The 18,644-nt window shown below is 39.7% G+C and overlaps 1 protein-coding gene across 1 annotated transcript in view; it reads left to right on the top strand.

The window, feature by feature from the left end:
* Window positions 1-18,644, top strand: part of EPM2A (epilepsy, progressive myoclonus type 2A, Lafora disease (laforin)) — an 81,877-nt gene that overhangs the window by 53,558 nt on the left and 9,675 nt on the right. The window lies entirely within an intron of this gene.

Below are 18,644 nucleotides of genomic sequence, written 5' to 3'. Positions count from 1 at the left end.
CCTGCCCCGGAGGTGACCACGTGGCGTGGCAGACCTCTCCTGACCCGCCCGCTGCTCCCCTCAGCAGTGTACTTCGTCGATCTGCCTGTTCTGCTCCCCACTCTGTCTCTGGTGAAGCCTCTCTGAGCCTCTGGCCTGTACCCCCATTCTGTATGCACAAATAAATAAATCTTTAAAAAAAATAATAGGAGTGTACTCTATTATAATTTCTCATGCTTTGAGTCTTTTATGTTGAATGTGAAATGATTATAGATATTCTCTCTCCCCTGATGATTAGGAAAGCTTTTAGAGATAATAATCCTGTGGAAGTTTTTCTGTATGAGAAGTTTACATTTTGCTTTTCAAGGGTTGCATGGAAATTATACATGCCATATGTCTTCATGTCTCTGCTTCTGCCTGCTGATTAACAAGTCCATGAACCCATACAAGAGGCAAAACAGTCCACACAGCTATATAAGTTAGGGTGTTTTCCTTGCAATAACCAGGAAGGAATAGGCAGAGTGCCTTTGAGAGCTTGTAGCTCTGTTCTGGACTTAGGTGCTGGCTGTAGACATATATACTTGTTGATGTTCATCTGAAGAATGTGGTGAGGCCAAATGATTGCGTTTGTGAAAGCGCTTTTTGATATTTGTTAAAACGTGACAAAAAGCTAAAATAATAGTAATATAGCTTTTATACATCATACAGGGCATGAATAAAGCTTCTTACAAGTATATTTGAAGTGTTAAAGTCCTAATCAGGAAACAGAATTATTTAGTGTTTCAATAAAGCAGTGGGATAACCTTCATTTTATGAATTATAAGTATTATGCTGATTGGCTCCTTTTAATAGCAATGAGAAGAGGGTGGATAGAATTTTCATGTGCATAACGTACATTTGAGACAGAAACATTTTCTGCATGTGCTCTTTAGTCCACTTTTGTAAAGTAACATAATCCCAAATTTGGAGATTTTTTTGTCAGAGCATCTGAGTCACTGAGAGGTGCCATTGATGCAGTCTTATGGTCTCTGTGGTGGACTCCAGGAGTGGTGGCATTCTCAGCTATAGCCAAGCTTTCTCTTCTCTTGTGGTTATTTTATATTCGTGATCATTCTTCTCTCTTTATGTAAATACAGAAGAACACACTATTGAATTACTGGTTCCTTTTGCTGGATAGGGAAGTCATTAACTCATTCATGCAACTATTGCTGGTTGCTCAAATGCTATGCAGTGCTAGAAGAGGAAAACGCTCCCAGGAAAGCTTCTTTTCCATCGATAGAAACAGGTGTTCTCTTGTTCTTGTCAAGTCAGCTCCCTTCTGAGAATCTCAGATAAGTGGTCCAAATTACATCTAAGAGGACAATTCACCAGACTGTAATTACTTTCCATCAGGGTGCCACAAATAATGAAAAGAAAAGAACACTGGAAGTATATTGTCATCTACTTAATCACCATCATTTAAAAAAGCTGATGTGGAATTCCTCACTTCAAGGCAAATCATATAGCTTTGGTGGCAAATTAGGCATATTTTCTAAACACTAAATTATATTTCTTCTAATTCACATTTGGCTAAGAAAAGCTGACTAGTCTTTGTAGCAATGGACTCAAGCAACAAGGTTTGCAGCTGCCATTTCAAACAGTGTATTGTGTCTATTCTTCAAGAGCTTCCTGTGTTTCTATTCATATTGAATGGATCCCCGTCCTTATCTTTTTTGGTAAGACAAATTTCATCAGGATTGCTATCTCTGCAGGAATCAGGCATTTTCCTTACATCACCTTGCCTTGCTCCACCCGCTCCCACCTCTACCCAAGATCCAAACTTGTAGAAAGCAATGGATTATTAGTGTAGATAGAAACAGTAAAGCATAGCCCCATGATAAACAACTATTTAGCACAGTGCATAAGACATCATAGTCATCATATTTTAAAAAAATATATAATAGTTAATTTTTACATCATTTTGTGCCTTTTCCCATCTCAGTTGTAATCCCCATGGGCTTCCCATCACTAAATCACCCTGTGCCGTCACCATAGTCCAGTGAATTTCCCTCCCCCCACCATTTTTTATCCCATTCCCCACTCCACCCCCATAAAATGCCTCTGGTATATAGTTGCTCAATTCCCCTGGTATTTTATGTTCCTGCTATGAGTGAATCTATCTGGTATTTTTCCTTTTTTTCTGGCTTATCTCACTAAGCATGATCTTTTCCAGCTCCATCCATGTTGCTGCAAAAGGCATGTGTTTATTTTTTTGGTTTCTGAGTAATATTCCATCGTGTATATGTACCATATCTTTTTTTTTTTTAAGGTTTTTTTCTTTATTCATACAGAACTGGGGTACAGGCCAGAGATGCGGAGGGTGAGAGGATTCACCAGACACAGAGTGGGGAGCAGAACAGGCAGATCGACGAAGTACACTGCTGAGGGGAGCAGAGGGTAGGGCGGGTCAGGAGAGGTCTGCCACACCATGTGGTCACCTCCCGGGCAGGCGGGGATCGAACGCATGCGAAAGTGGCTTAAGCTTCTTAGTGCAGCGCTTTAACCCGTGCACCACCAGGGAGGGCCCGTACCATATCTTTTTAATCCAGCCACTTTTGGGCATTTGGGTTGTTTCCACACCTTTCCAATTGTAAATAAAGCAGCAATAAACATGGGGGTGCAGGTGTCTTTTTGACTCAGTGTTTTTGTGTCTTTTGGTAGATACCTAGGAGTGGGATTGCTAGGTCATATGGAAGCTCCATGTTTAGCAGTTTGAGGAACCTCCACACAGTTTTCCAAAGTGGTGGTACTAGTGTAGTAGTCATCAGGTTTAATATTGTATTCCTCTGCATTTACAAAAAAACTGAGAACTAGAAAACTCCAGTTAAGGTTTAATGCAAAATCTGAGACCAGATGTGACTATAAAATCAACCACTGATTAAATATGGGAAATTTGCTTAAAATATGCTATATGTTGACCTCTTAAACTTATATCTTATAACATCTATCTTATAAGAGCCAAACCAGCATAGCAAAAATTTCCCAGGATTGTACCTGACTCATAGCAGTCATTATAAAGGAAATATAATTCTGGAAGGCCATGTAGACTTTTGGGGGGGGGGGGTGATGTGAGAGTGCCAATCCTACATCGATGTCAGCACCTTTACCTGGGGTCCAGGACTTGGGTTTGGCTCCTCTGTTCCAAGTTGCTTTGCATTTCTTCCCCCTCTGCTTTCCCTCTATGACCCTCCTGCCTATCCTTTCCGCCAGGCCAATGAGAGTCAAGTACCCTGCGAGTCTCTATGCATTGCATCGTTGTCTCTTACTTTCTCCCTCCAGTCCATTGACCAGATGGAATGGACATCCCCAGTCACCGAATAAAATTTGCCTTCATGATGATGTTATTAGGGAATAGACTTCCCAGCACATTATATATCTAAGGCACAGAGCAGCAAGCCTTCCTTGTAAGGGGTTGGAGAAAATTTATTTTAGGCTTTATGGACATATGGTCTCCATTGCAGCCACTCAGCTCTTTCACTATGGCAGTGTTCCTGAAAACTTTTTTGGTAAAAGGTTTATTTATTTATGTTACAAGAGTTGGAGTACAGGCCAGAGGTGCAGGGATGAGAGTGAAGAACAGAAGTGAAAAGAACAGAAGGTGCCAGAGACAGAGTGAAGAACAGAAAAGGCAGATTAAAATTCACTGCTGATGGGAGCAGGAGGTGAGAGAGGAGAGATCTGCTGCGCCATTTGGGTCACCTCCCTGGTCAGGGAGTGGACTCATGCTGAGGCGGCTGCCAATAGCTTCATAGTGTTGGGACTTACTTACCCCCTTGCACCACCAGGGAGGTCCTGTTCCTGAACATTTTATTTTCAGAAACAGATATATGGGGCTGGATTTGTCCCACAAGTCAAACTTTTCTGACTGTCTAAGATGTCAAGATGAATGTTGGAGTTTGTAGGGTCATAGCCATCATGAAGCCCAGCTCTCTCCAAGGGGTGGACCATAGAGAACGGCTTCCCCAGAATCAAGTTAACTGGTGAAATATGTTTTGGAAGTGCTATTGACTTGTCCCCTACTCCACAGCTCACCACCACACTAGTCTTCCAGAAACCTGACTTAACTTCTTGAAGAAAGTAATACTGGCAATGGGAACAGTGGTTATGAATAATTTGATAATGTTAGCTATGTGTCCAGAACTGTTCAAAACACTTTTACCATATTTTCTCATTTAATATCATAACTCTATAGTATCAGTAGTTTTATTAATGTCACCTATAATCAATGAAACTGAGGCATGAAGAGGTGACATAACCTGCCCAAGGTCAGTTAATTACTGGAGCTAGGGTTCCCGATGGGGGCAGCCTGGCCCCAGGGTCTCTGTTCTTAGCAAATTTCCACCCCAAGTAAAACCCAGACACTTCTGGAAAAGCTGTGAGCTGGAAATATGCTTCTTTAATCCACTGTCTCAGTTTATACCTCCTTAGAAGGTGAGATCTGGAGCGACTCCAGTGACTTTGCAAAGGTCAGAGGTGTAATTAATAACTAAGATAAGTCTACAAATCAATTAAATCACTACCTGGTACTTGAAGAAATGCTTCATTTAATCTTTTATAAAGACAGAAAATCCTTTAAAAATGATTAATTACTTCTAGTTTCCCTTTTTAATTCAGGTTTTTATAATCAGTTCCATTTCAGTGGGGTAAATATACAGTTTGATTTTTAAAAGGGAGCATTATTTTCAATCTTAAGAATCTGATAGGCCATTCTCTGTCAAGGGAAGGGTGATGAATCTTTATCTCCAGTTCTGATCCCTTTTTCATGCTCTAAGTCAGTGACTTCTAAGCCTCTTGAGAATTACTTGGAGTGCTTGGAAAAAATGATCCCTGGGCCACCCTGCCACCTCAGAAATTCTGTTTTAATTGAGGCTCTGGCATAAGTATTTCTAAAGATATTGCCAAGAAATTCTAGCATGCAGTCAGGGTCAGGAGCCAGTGCTCCAGAATCAGATTTGTTATTGTCTACTAAATTTATCCACCGACTTCAACAGCTAGCACTTAAAATACTTACATGGCATGAAACGAAACTTATGGCTATGGTCCACAGGTTATAATTAATAAAAATGTGATCACATTCCAAGCATGAGTGGAACTTTATTATTGCAGATAAATTGTCCCCACAGCTGTAATATTCAATCAGTTTTATGTGAGTGGGACCTTTGAATTGACACGCAGAGCTGCAGAAGCAGACTGACCAAAAAGCAAGCAAGCTCAGGGATTCTAATGGGTCTCTGCAAACCTATAGTCTCACACAGAGTTTCTCTCTTGCTTTCTTGTGGCCTCTAATGCTCGACACTTGAAGTGAAAGAAACAAGTGTTTTCTTTTTTAAGATTTATTTATTCATGCATACAGAACTGGGGTACAGGTAGAGGTGCAGGGGTGGCGAGAGGATTCAGAGACAGAGTGGGGAGCAGAGCAGGCAGATCGACAAAGTACACTGCTGAGGGGAGCAGGGGCAGGTCAGGAGAGGTCTGCCACACAATGTGGGTCACCTCCAGGACCGCCGATAGAACTCACATTGAAGTGACTGCTGCCAGCTTGCAATGCTGTGTCCCTACTTGTTGGGCCAAGGAGGGCCCCAAAATAAGTATTTTAAAGGATTAGGTTTTGTCACCCCCTTCACCTACTTACAAAATATTATAACCATTTATAATAGAATTTAGAAAATGAAATCATGCAGAGAAGAAGAATTTGGGATAAAAATAACCATAGATGAGAATGAGTGGAATAGAAATTACCAGAGACTCGAGACGGTCTAATTACTACTATTGAACTCTAAATTTGTCTCTAAATTCTCTGGCAGTTAAGGCAAAAAAAAAAAAAATGTTGAGTTACATAGTTTTATTTTCTGGCTAAAAACAGTTTTCACATTTGTCTGCAGAGAAAATAATTTAATACATATATCTTTGGGACAATGCAGTTGAAACTCTTTCCTATAGTTTTGCAGAAGTCATAGAAATGCAGTTCAATTGGTGGTAGTTGAATGAACCAAATATCTTGAGCCAGTGAATTCATTTTCCAGTTGTTCATTCACTCATTCATTGATTCATTCAACGACCTTTTTTTTTTTAGTTGAGTTAACATTAGTTTAAAACACTGTGTATGGTTTAGGGGCATAGTTTCCCACCTCCTTGGATGTATGTTACCAAGCCGCACTCCTTAAAGCTTCATAACCCTCCTCCATTCATGTATTGGGCTTCCTCCCCATTGTGCTCTCTCCTACCCTTCTTCCCCCTCCAAGAGCCTCGATTTTTTTTTTTTTAAGATTAATTTATTTGTGCATACAGAACTGGGGGTACAGGCCAGAGGCTCAGGGGCAGTGAGAGGCTTCACCAGAGACAGAGTGGGGAACAGAACAGGCAGATCGACGAAGTACACTGCTGAGGGGAGCAGCGGGCGGGTCAGGAGAGGTCTGCCACACCATGTGGTCACCTCTGGGGCAGGCGGGAATCCAACTCATGCGGAAGCGACTTTAGATTCTCAGTGCTGTGCTTTAACCCTCTGCGCCACCAGGGAGGGCCAAGAGCCTCAATTTTTAAAGTCACATTTCTAAATGATATGTTTATTTCTAAGTGTAACCAGAGGCCGGATCTGATGTTAAGTTCTGCTACTGTGGTGGTCAGTAAGACATCACTCTTAATCCCAGGGAACTCAAGGCATAATGGAGGAAATGATCAAGAACACCACCATTTCACATTGAGAAAGGATAGGACCTAAAATAAAGTGTGTGGTCATTCATCTGTACCTGTGAGAATGATGAGATGTGACAGGAACACAAAGAAAAAGGAGCCACGAGATTTGGGGCATCAGGGAAGTCTGAGCATGTTTAATTGGAGAGATGAGCCATGAGAATGGATTCCAACAGGAATACCAGCAGGATAAGGAGGAGGGAAAGGAGAGTACATGGTGCTTCAGGAGAGTTATAAATATCTCCCTTAGTTGGAGGGGGAATTCATCTTGGGTGGAGGGTTAGAGAAGATGTAGGGACAGATCACTTTTTGGGGAAAGAGTCATATGGTTAGATTTGTCTTTCAGAAACTCTAGCTAAAGTTTGGAAGGGATACAGACTGGGAGTGCTTAGGCTACTGGAGTCATGCACTTTTTGAGTGCTGAAGCTATGAAGGAACAGAGATTGACTTTGAGTGGTAATAAACAGGGGCAGAGATGGACTTACATGACTGGCTTAGTGACTTCAGGGGAAGTGGGAGGTTAGATTTCCTATGTAGGTGCCTGGGAAGCTTGTGGCACAATTCATACAGATGGAGAACAATAAAGAGGCTTTGTTTGTGGGTTGGGAGCAAAGCAGAAGATGGTGAAAATGACTTCAGTTGAATCTTAAGGGGTAGTAAGTAGTAAATTCTAATAGAGCCGTGAAGTCCGAATTGAAAGCAATAAATGAAGTTATGAGCATTCACGGCTGTTATAGATGCTGTGCATATTCGTGAAGTAACTAAGAGCATATAAACTGAAGAAAGGTCAGAAAAGGCTGCAAAGGAGTTTATGAAGGAGAAAGAAGCATTCTAAGACTACTATAGTATATGGTGTAATGGAAGTGCTCAACAGAATACTTGCCACTATCCAGACATGTAATTTGCAACACAGCTGGAAAGTGTCCATTAAACTGTCACTGTGAAACATCAGTTGCACGAGATGCATCCTTACAGGTGTTGATTTTCTGGCTGCTCAGCTGAACTTTCTCAACGGAAGCCTATGTATAGCTTATGTTGTTTCAGGGACAGATGATTTAGATATTAGATGTGTTTCAAAACTTGGAGATACAACGTAACTCCACCTACTTAAATGCAGTGATGAAGATGGAGGAAATTTCTTCAGAGGCACACACTAAGTTAATCCACTTCTCTTTACCTGTAGTGCATCCTGATTCCAAGTCATAGGTCCCCCATCAGTCCTTTCTCTTTCTTTCTAGCTTCTGTTGCACCTTCTGCCTCAGCCATTTTCCATGTAATACAAGAGTTACCTATTTAAAATTCTGAAATAAGTCAGTGCAACTATTCTATTGAGAAATTCTTCATTATGTCTTCATCCTCTTATGTTACTATACAACTTCCCTCCCGCATCAATTAAGACTTGGCTTGGTCTTCTCAGTCTTTCTCATGCCATATAGACAGTCCTGGTTTGCCTCACTTCACATCTCTAGGTTTCCCTCAGCTTTTCAAGCACCCCTCACCTCTCCTCCACACGAGGCTATTGTACATATTTTTCATCTCACACCTTTTTCTGGGTCATACTTTGGTTTTAATGTCATTTTTCAGAGTGAACTTCCTTAGTCATCTGAAGTCCAGTTCTCCTCTGATTCTCCATTTAAACTCCCTGTTAATGTCCTCAATAGCACATTGCAAGTTAATTTGATGAACGTTGCACACTTTTATGTTATTATTTTGCCTACTAACTTTTGTCTTTCTCAAAGAATGTAGGTTCAAGTCAGGCCACATCTAATGACTGGCTTGCCTCATTGTTGGGAGTCTGATGAAAAACAGGCTTCCTGCCGTGTTTATCGATAGACAGAGTAACTTTAAAACAAATACAAAAATACTCACATGTTAAATTTTTTATTACGTCCTTGATCTTGTGTTGTTCCTAATTCATTATGCAAGTGAGCAATTTTAAACAAATCCTTTCAAATTCATTCTGTGAAAAAACTATTGAACATGTCATTTTATTTTTTTTATTCCTCCACACTGGAAACAAAATTAACAAGCCAAGAGAATATTTGAATGGAATATTTTGTTGAAATTTGAATGAGGTAACCTGCAAAAGCTGTAACCTTAGTTATTTCTCTCAATTTTTGGATTACCCTGTGATTCACTTTTGAAAAAATGAACAATGCTTAGTTGCCTTATTTGCCATAATGTTTGTCAGTATGGCAGATCAAACAAACAAATGCTCAGAAACAAGAAAGCAAACTATCTTGGATTCAAAATCTGAAGAAATTATAAGTTGAGAAAGAAACTGTGAGTCTCACACATTTCAGTTGATTCTTCACTGAAGTCCATTCTCTAATACCAAACAAAAGGGTGCAAAACTTACCATTTTTATCAAAACTAGACACCCTGGAAATGTAGAACTTAGTAATTGGGTCAGGAAGGAAGCGAGAATCCCTCATGTAGCCACCTGATGAGCTAATCCATCATGTTGGAGGTGCTCAGGTGTTGGGTTGAAGACATGAGTGAAGGGGGAGGGGGTTGTATTGTGTATAAGAGAACAACCAGGAGCCACAAAATATGCTAATCATGTTTGTGGAATGTCAAATATGAAAGCTGAAAAAATTTTTTAAATTTTTCTATAGTACCCACCCTGTGGAGGGATATTTGAAGAGACTGGATGACTGGTTGCCTGTATTCTAAGTCTGATATTTATTCCTTGTGTTAGTTTCTTGGGGTTTCTGTTACAAAATGCCACGGACTGGTGGCTGAAATGACAGAAGCTTGTGGCAGTTTTCTGGGGGCTGAGTATCTGAGATCAGTGTGTCTGCAGGCTTGATTCATTCTTTTTTTTTTTTTTTTTCCTATGATGTCTTTATTTATACATACAGAAGCTGGGTATAGGCCAGAGGTGTTGGAGGGGGGGTGGGGGGTGGGGGGGGAGAGGGGATTCATCAGAGATAGGGTGGAGAGCAGAACAGACAGATCAACTGAAATACACTGCTGAGGGGAGCTGCAGGCACATCAGGAGAGGTCTGTTGCACCACGTGGATCAGCCCCCTGGGCTGGAATCTAGCTCATACTGCAGTGGCTACGGAAAGCGTCATAGTGCTGCGCTTTAATCCCTTGAGTCACAGAGAGGCCTCAGGCTTGTTCATTCCATGGCTATGAGGTTCTGCTCCAGGCTTTGCCTTGCAGACTTGTCTTTTTCTGTATCTTCAGGTTGTCTTCACTTGGGCAGGTCTGTACTGAAATTTACCCTTCTTACAAGGACACCAGTCATGTTAGGGTCTGCCCTGCCCTGGTGACTTTACCTTGATTCCCTCTGTTGAGACTGTAATCTCCAAAAACTGCAGGTCACAAAATTAAGATAAACTCATCATAGTTTCCTTAATAAATTCAATGAAATGGTATTTTGTAAGACAAAAAATTAAAGAAGTCAAAAATATTTGCTTCATATGGCTATGTAACATCCAGAGAGTCTAAGAAACTCTACTTATAAAAATTAGTATGGATTCTCAATCATGTGACCTGTGAGCAAACTATCACAGACTATTTTTTAATAAAAAAGTTAATTAGTACCCCTCTTTAAATTGAAATTTGTCTTTGAGTAGTTAGTCCGCCTTAATTGGAGTTTCTTACAGCACCCATTTGGGGTAAAAATTTTACATTAATAATGTAACGCTTGACACCAGAAGACACGTTTCTCGCAAAAGGAGCTATCGGACTAATGAAGCGTGGTGCTTACTGGAGGTTGATTTTAAAGTTTCTCTTGCTTTCCCACTAATGAGATCTAAATTACAGGACTGATAGGATTTTTTTTCTTTACCCATTATTTAAAAGCCAGATCACATTTTAATTTCACATTGAATTGCTCATAAAATATTAAATAAGGTAACTGCGGCATAATAATCTAACGTAGGAAATGTGTTCATGATTTTTGCTCCTACATTTTAGCAGAGTTTTTAAGAGAATCTCAACAAAGCCCATCTTCTTTGTCTTTGGAATGGTCTGTGTTTGGCTAGGAAAAGGGTGCTAAATTCACTAGTTGTCTCTTGGAGAGTTAATAAACAAAGTGCTTGCTCATACATCAATCCCTTCATCCCTGTGGTTGTCTTAAATTTTATATTTTAGATGAGCAAAAGATAATGCTAATTTTCACCTTTAGAAAAAGGTTACTCTGCCATTTCTCATGGTTATTGGTGATGGGATCTGTGACGTGGGGTCCATGAATGGTCTTGCTTCCTGCTCTTTTCTGTCTTTCCCATGCCCTCCCCCTGTAGATACCCTGTGGTGATCTGCAAAGTGCTTGGATGCCCTTTCTGCCTGATGTGCTCACATAGCCAGGGAGGCTTCCCTTGATTGACAGCTGAGATGGAGCAAGTGGGCTCTGATTCATATGCCTCAGTAGCTGTCACACCACAGGCCTTGGTCTGACAGGTGAAACAAACGGCAGTGTTGTGATGTGATTACCTGGAACCACAAATCCAGATTCATTCAAATGCAGTGAATTGATTTTGACTTGCAGTCCAGGTTCCAGATTGTCAGCCATTCATTTCTTTCCCCTGGCCTTTAGCAAAGTTTTAATAGAACTAGCATGGATTTTATTTAAATTCCTTCTTGTGGAATCATAACAAAATCAAAGTTAATAATTTTTCCCTTCATTAGTACATCTTAAAGTATAGAGGCATATTAAATATTTGTCATGACTCAGAAGTATGTAGATTTGAGTTTTTAGAAGAAATTAAGCACTAAGCACATGGACACACATTCTGTCAACTAGTCTCTTACAACAGGTAGTTTCATTCCTCACTCTGTCTACACATAATCAAAATTGTTTTTGGAGAATGGTAAAAACTGAACTTTGTGTGTACATGCCTAGAGCTGACCAAGTCCACACCTTCTCATATCATATATACTTAAAAATATTTGTTTGTTTATGCATATAGAACTGGGGTACAGGTCAGAGGTGCAGGGGCGGTGAGAGGATTCACCAGAGACAGAGTGAGGAGCAGAACAGGTAGATCCATAAGGTACACTGCTGAGGGGAACAGTGGGCAAGACAGGAGAGGTCTGCTCCCTGGGCGGGGATCGAACTCAGGCTGAAGTGGCTGCAGCTAGTTTCGCAGTGCTGTGCTTTAACCTGTTGCACCACAAGGGAGGACCCTCATAGCCATATTTTTTTTCTGCCATTAAAAGTTATTGACATGTATAGGCTGGGCTTCTTTTCCCTGTTCATTGAGATCTGCTAGGTCAGTGGTCCTGAAATATAACCAGATATGTGTGTATATGCTAGTACATACATACACATACACATACATACACACTCACATACATATACACACACACATAAGTACGTAGTACAAAATCTGGTTAATTTCTCAAAAAAAAAAACACAAAAATATGATTTAAGCCACTGAATCATTCCTCACTCTAGTGCCAGTTTGTAAGTCTCTCTGGAGTACATCCTAGCAATAGAAGTTTTTATATAAGCTCATCGTGTGCCTTGCCAAGCTTGGGAATTTTTGTTGTGGGTTGACTAGAATGTCAATACCCATTTGATATAGGGGTTTCCCTTTGACATTTCCACATAACCTATGGTGGAGCTACCCAAAATCTTTGAGATAACTCAAGATCAATAGTGAACTATTCATAAAATGATTCTCTGGAAGTTTTACAATACAATTTACAATATAATTGTAAGCTATATATTTTTTTCCATTATTAAATTTTTGAAGTGTGGTATGTATGGCATTAAAACTCCAGGGGATTTTTATTCCTTAAATTCCACATTTCAATAACTTGTTTTCATCCTAAAAATATCTCAATTTTAAAAATGTTTAAAGTATCACTGACACCAAAAGAAGATTAAAACTAAGATGAGTTTGGTGAAAATTGATTTTTAATGTTGTAAAGTTGTTTTCTTTTGAATAAATAAGCAACAGTTTAATTGCTGTTTAGAAAGTACATCATGCATCTTGTTACAACTAAGGTATCTTGTAAGCAGAAATGTATCATCTACGACTATAGGCACAGACTGAAATAAGATGGACATAAAAGGCTCTTTAGCTGTCACATTAAACAGAACCCACTGATTTGTGTTTCCACCAAGTCCAGCCTTCTGTCTTCACACCCCACGGAATGGTTCAGTACCATATATAAATTTCTTTCCTTCAATGAAGTGCTGGTTTTCATAATTTATCTTCAGTTCTCTCTAACCTAGACCATGTTGATAAAAATACCAGGCATTATTTTATACTCATTTCTTAAATATGAGCTCTGACTTCCAGCATTTCTAGAGAAGAAATTAATTATGCTGTGAAAAAGTTGGAAATAATTGTCTCAGAAACACGTTTATATGTTTGGGTGTGTGTTTCAAGGGTTCATTTCCATTAAAGACGGTGTGGGAAATACATGTTAATGGAACAACTTTGGGACCATTTTGCTTTTATTTATTCTTTTGTCTCCTAAGATTTCTAAGTAGTTTAAGTACATTTGAGGGCCTGCTGTGATTCTCTGCACCAGCTCTGGTTTGGGACTGTGATTTATTATATAGTAGGCTCAAATGTCCTGATTGACCCTTTGGATATCTCTATGGTATTCTTTTGTCTTTATGCAAAATCTTGCATGCTATCATTTTTTTTTTATTACTAGCTAAACACTTAAGTGCTACTCACAGAATATGGTATTCAAGAGAAATCTGGGTTACATGTGGAATTTACCTTGTCTGTCATGAGATTTTAATTGTAGTATTTTATTAGTCCACTTTAAGATTTTGCTAATATAACTCCATTATTGTTCAGTGGGTTCTGTTTCTTGGTTATGTAACTTTTCCAGCTTAGGGTACTGCAGTATGCTGCATTAAACCCACAGGTCAGGTATTATAGTCCAACACTGTCTCCTAGTGGGTACCCAGCAGTTTACTAGAGGAGGAATTTTTATTTTTTTAAAGATTTATTTATTTATGCATACAGAACAACTGGGGTACAGGCCATAGGTGCAGGGGTGGTGAGAGGATTCACCAGAGACAGAATGGGGAGCAGAACAGGCTGACTGTCGAAGTACACTGCTAAGAGGGGAGCAGCGGGCGGGTCAGGAGAGGTCTGCCACCATGTGAATCACCTCCGGGACAGGTGGGGATCGAACTCATGCGAAAGTAGCTTTAGTTTCTTAGTGCTGTGCTTTAACCGCCGCACCACTGGGGAGGGCCCCTAGAGGAGGAATCTTTAGGGAATAATGTAAAAAGGAAGAAATGTTCAGATAGAGGTAGGTTATGGCTCTCATTTAAGTGCCAGAGAGAAGGAACAGTGACACAGAGGATGTGAGTGTTCATTCTGCCAAGACTGAATATTCAGCTAATAATGCCTTGGATAAGCACATCTCTGGGACATGCTTTAAAAACGTATCCATGCAAACGGTCTTTCTCTTGGTCTACTGGGCCCAGTGGAGCAGCTGAAAATTCTCTGAGTCAGGAGTAAGGTGAAAAGGCCGCTGGTTCTTATGTCCTTCTTCACAACACCATGAAGTCTTTCTTGGGTTTCTAGCCCTTCTCTTTATTTAAAATTATAATTACCTTTATTTTTTTCCATAATAAGGACATAATAAGTCTTTCTTGGGTTTCTAGCCCTTCTCTTTATTTAAAATCATAATTACCTTTATTTTTTTCCATAATAAGGACATATAGCACTTTCAGTTCCTGTTCTCATTTCCTTTGAGTATATATGTAGAAGCCAGTTGCTAGGCCCTATGGTAGATCTCGTGTTAGTTATCTGAAGAACTTCTGGGCTTTTCCCCATGATGGTAAAACCAGTTTACACACCTCCAGCAGTATGCAAGGGCTCCATTTTCTCCACATCTTCACTGATACATTATCTCTTCTTGTTGACAAGGGACAAATCCATTATTTAATGGCATTTACTCATAAAATTCCTCTGAATTCGTTATTTTTATATCCATTTAAAAGACAAGCACATCAGAGTCTCAGAGATGAAAAATAACTTGGCTTCATGTCAGACAATTATTACACACAGTACTAGAGCTTGTGACATATTTTCATTGAGTATACTATAGCTGATACCCATATTTGAGGATTAGGCAGGTTAGTAATAACATCAGTGTTGGAAAAAAAAAAAAAAGAAAGGAAAAACAAAACAAAAAAACTCAAGCTAGATTTCATATAAAAATAGGGTGAATATTCTTTATTTTGCAGCTTTCAAATGAAGGGTACACAGAACAATGAAATAAATTAGCTTCATGATCATTACAATACAAATTATTAAAATAAGTTATACTAATAAGACCAAGGTCCCACTTGTGTTTATTGCACCTCACTAGCATCAGTCCTATTCATATACACTAGTTATTTGCACATAAAAACACTTTTATTCAAACCAAGAAGTAGGTAATACCTTTATAAATGTTACACTTTTAAATGGAAATATATTTGGCATGTAATACTGAAATGTAAGGCTGTTAAACATGTTAAGTTGATAACATTTATATACTGTAAGATAACTATATTGTCATTAGCACACCTGTCACATCCCTAAATATCCTTTCTTTCTGGTGGTTGCAGTAAGTTCTGGCCTCTTAGCATGTTTGAGATGATAATACAAAGTTGTCCATATTCCCTATACAAGTATGTATTAGTTCTCTAAGCCTCATTTACTACCAGTTGCAAGTTTGTATCTCAAAGGGCTCTTTGTCCTGTCCTTCTAGCCCCTTCTCATGGAACCACATTTATTTACTCTCTGTTTTTCTGAGTCTGGCTTTTTTTGCTCCCACGCAGAACCACACAGTCCGTGTCTTTTCCTGTTTGACTTATCGCATGAAGCATAATGTTCTCAAGGTCTCTTGACATTGTTGTAAATGGCTGGATAGCTTCCTCTCTAATGACTGAGCAATAGCATTTATAAATATTAATTAATATAGTGTTATAAAGTGTATATAGTATATTATTACATATAGCATACTATTGTCAGTGTGTGATATATAGTATAGCTCTAGATGTCGATATCTCACTTCTTTATCCATTCATCTTTGAAATCTTTGATAGGTCTGAGGTTGTTTCCATATGTAGACTGCTGTGAGTAACGATGCAGCTAACATGAATGGGCAGATATCAATAAGATCCTGTGCTCATTTCTTTTGAGTATGTATCTAGAAGCACAGTCGCTAGGCCCTATGGTAGATCTTGTGTTAGTTATCTGAAGAACCTCTGGATTGTTCCCCATGATGGTGAAACCGGTTTACATGCCTCCAGCAGTGTGCAAAGACTCCATTTTCTCCACATCTTCACTGATGTATTATCTCTTCTTGTTGACAAGGGACAAATCCATTATTTAATGGCATTTACTCATAAAATTCCTCTAAATTCGTTACGCTTATATCCATTTAAAAGACAAGCACATCAGAGTCTCAGAGATGAAAAATAACTTGGCCTCATGTCAGACAATTATTACCAAGTGCTTTAAAAATAGTGTGCTAGAATTGGCATGTGAACTCAGCTTTTTTGGCTTGTGCTTAGTAACTTCTCTCTATACACACTAAAGATCTAAAGATGCTGTAGTGCTGTTCAACTCTCTAATACAGGGCTCTCGCTTCATTCCTTAGATCTCTTTATATACATACATTCATTTTTCAAATATGACAGGGAATATCACATCATCATCAAAATGTGGTGAGCCACAAACTCTGTGTCAGATAGGTTGGTCTAATTCCTGCTCCTCACGCCCTTCCCCCTTATAAATAGTAGAATGCTATGCTGCTTAAACTCTCCTCAGCCAAAGCTTCTTATCTTTGGCACTACTGACACTTTGGATTAGGTAATCCTTTGTTGTGGGTAATGTTGTGTGCATACCAGGGTGCCCAGCCACAGTCCTCTATTACTTGCCCATAGGTTCATCCAATATGGCAATAAAAAAAAAAAAAGTCCCCATAGTCATTGCTGCATCTCCTTGGGAAAAACATTGTCCCAGTAGTGTAGGATGGCTTGCAATTTAATAGGAAAGTAAGTGCATAAAAGTGTAGCCCTCTGTTTAGTTTCTTCCCTGCATTCTACGGAGTTCAAGCAACTAATTACCTTGGAGGTGAATAGTCAGAGCTAGTCAGGCTATGCTGTGGTAACAACAATGCCCAAAGTGGTTGCCACAGCCACTAGTGTGCCAGGGAAGTTGTCCTGAGTAGATTTAGCATTTCAGGTTACTTAAGACTCCAAGCAGCTCAGCATCCACATGTGCTTTCAGACAGAAAGAACATGGTGAACCACACAGAAGGTCTTTGCTATCTCTGTAAGGGCACAGATTGCTTCAGCTTACTTTTAGGCAAAAGCAAATAATGTGACCATGACTAACTTTGAGACGAGAAAGTTTGGTGCTGTGTGCTTGAAACGGGCCATCTGGAGGCACTGGTGAGCATCAATGGTGTCAGCGTTGTTATCTAATAATGTGCCTGCACACCTTTTAAGGGAACTGCAATGTTCTGGGTGACATTGTTAGTGTGCAGAATGAGGAGTCCTCTAGGACCCCCAAATCTGCATACTGTAAAAAGTTTCTGTCATCTACCACGTAAAGACAAAGCCTTTTCTTAGTGTGACTAAACAGTAATAGGATAGTGTGCATAGAGAGAGAAGAGGAGAAAGGATATTGGTTTCCTAAAGAAACACTCAAAGTTCCTCATCCCCTCATGGTTAAGTGCCCAGCACACAGGGTTGACCCAAAGTGGGGCCACTGAGGCCCAGAAGCTTCCCACAAGTCTACGGCACCTCCTGGTGGGGACCCAATAGCAAAGAGGAAGAAGGGGCCAGCGAGTCTGAGGTAAAGGAGCAAAATCAGAGGACAAATCCAGGCAATGGTGCCTTGTTCAGCCTCCCCAGGGGTCTCTTGCCAGTGTCTCTCCTGAGAGTCTCTATATGTCTGCTCCACGTGTCTCCACCATGTTCCCCAAGTCCCTTGCAAGTTCAAAGCTGAGAAGCCAGTGGGTCTCCTTCACATGTCTCTGCTCCGTGTGTCCCCTCCTGCTTTCTCTCCAAAGCCTCCTTCCCGTCTTCTTCAGCTTCTCCTCCCTGCTCTCCACCCTTCACTAGGCAGGGCGGGGAACCTGGAACCTCCCCATTTTCTGGAACTTACACAGTTACAACATGATTCAAATAAAGTTTGAACAACAATATCTACCCATTAGTTCTGAAGATAATGTATAGATTTGAAAATAACTAGTGAGCAACACAACATACACTGTACACAATAAGATTATCATGAAATGCATTCCATTTCCATATTAATTTAGAAATATTTACATTTTATACTTTTTAAGTTTTCCAATTAAAGAGTGTGGTATGTCTGTTGTTGGTTTTTCATAATGGCTCCATTAAAATTTCAGAGTTCTTTCTGGTTAGATGTATTCCTAGCTGCTTTGTAGTTTTGTTATTTTTGAATGATATCTACCCCCTTGGCCTCCTCCCCCCCCCACACACACCCATACACTTCATTTCTCTCTGGCTGATGTGAAAAGGCTTTTGATGTTTGTATATTGCCCTCATCTGGATAGCATAATCTCAATACTTTGAATGTTTTGCATAGCTTTTGCAATTGAATCTCTAGGGAGTTCTTAAGATTTGGCTTCTAAACCAGCTGGGTCCATATTACTTGGAAACTCATTAGAAATCCAAATTCTTGGACTTTCCACCTAGATTTCTCCTTACCTTGAGGCATTAGATGAAACATGCTGAGCCATGCTGAGCACTAATGGAAATAATCTTGACTTTGATTTTATTTGAAAGAAGATTGTGGCATGGTAGTCACTGGGATTCAGCATGTTTCAAAGGTCTCATGCTACTTAAATTTTTATATAGCATTTTTAACAGGAATGATGGTGGGATTTTAGCAGATCTTTTCCAGATTGTACTGATATCATCATAGGAGTTTTGCCTTTAATGTGGCATCATTGTATATATGTTAATGGCTTCC

Source organism: Condylura cristata, unplaced genomic scaffold (genome assembly GCF_000260355.1).
Source record: "Condylura cristata isolate star-nosed mole 26May11 unplaced genomic scaffold, ConCri1.0 scaffold00001, whole genome shotgun sequence".
Taxonomy (NCBI): Eukaryota; Metazoa; Chordata; class Mammalia; order Eulipotyphla; family Talpidae; genus Condylura; species Condylura cristata.
The sequence above is the reverse complement of the archived record's forward strand: the minus strand, read 5'-3'. Positions and strand labels throughout refer to the sequence as shown.